A 550-nucleotide genomic window follows, 5' to 3' on the forward strand; every position below is an offset into this window, starting at 1 on the left:
ATAGTCGTCAACTTTAACGCTAAATATCTCGGTTCGCGAGGCAGAGCGACACTTTTTTCTGCCAGATTCTTTCGTTTCATGCAAAAACACGTCGAATGAGCCTAATTTTATCGAAATCGGAGGTGAGGGAGGTATTCTGAATAATTACCGAAATATCGTTTTATTTAATTAATATACAATTGGTTACAGTTTGATCTTTATCGAACTTACCACCTACCACTGCTTGTGCTATTGCCGACTCAGCAACTTCTTCTTCTTCTATAATTTTTAGTGGCCCTGGTCCTCTATAATGAGGTAAACTTGGCCAGTCACGTCTGAGTAAGGGCCTGAGCACAATAGAGGAACAGGAATTAGATATTAAGATTTTAACCTATCAGAAACTGATTACATCGGAATACACGGTTTCTGATAGGTTGAAATCTTAATATCTGATTCTTGTTCCTCTATTGTGCGCAGGCCCTAACCCAGTGAGAAATGACAATGGAATCAATGTCGAATCAACGTCGATTCGACGTCAATTCGATGATTTCGACGTCGAATCGATATCGAT

Source organism: Trachymyrmex cornetzi, unplaced genomic scaffold (assembly GCF_001594075.2).
Source record: "Trachymyrmex cornetzi isolate Tcor2-1 unplaced genomic scaffold, Tcor1.1 scaffold501, whole genome shotgun sequence".
Lineage (NCBI taxonomy): Eukaryota > Metazoa > Arthropoda > Insecta > Hymenoptera > Formicidae > Trachymyrmex > Trachymyrmex cornetzi.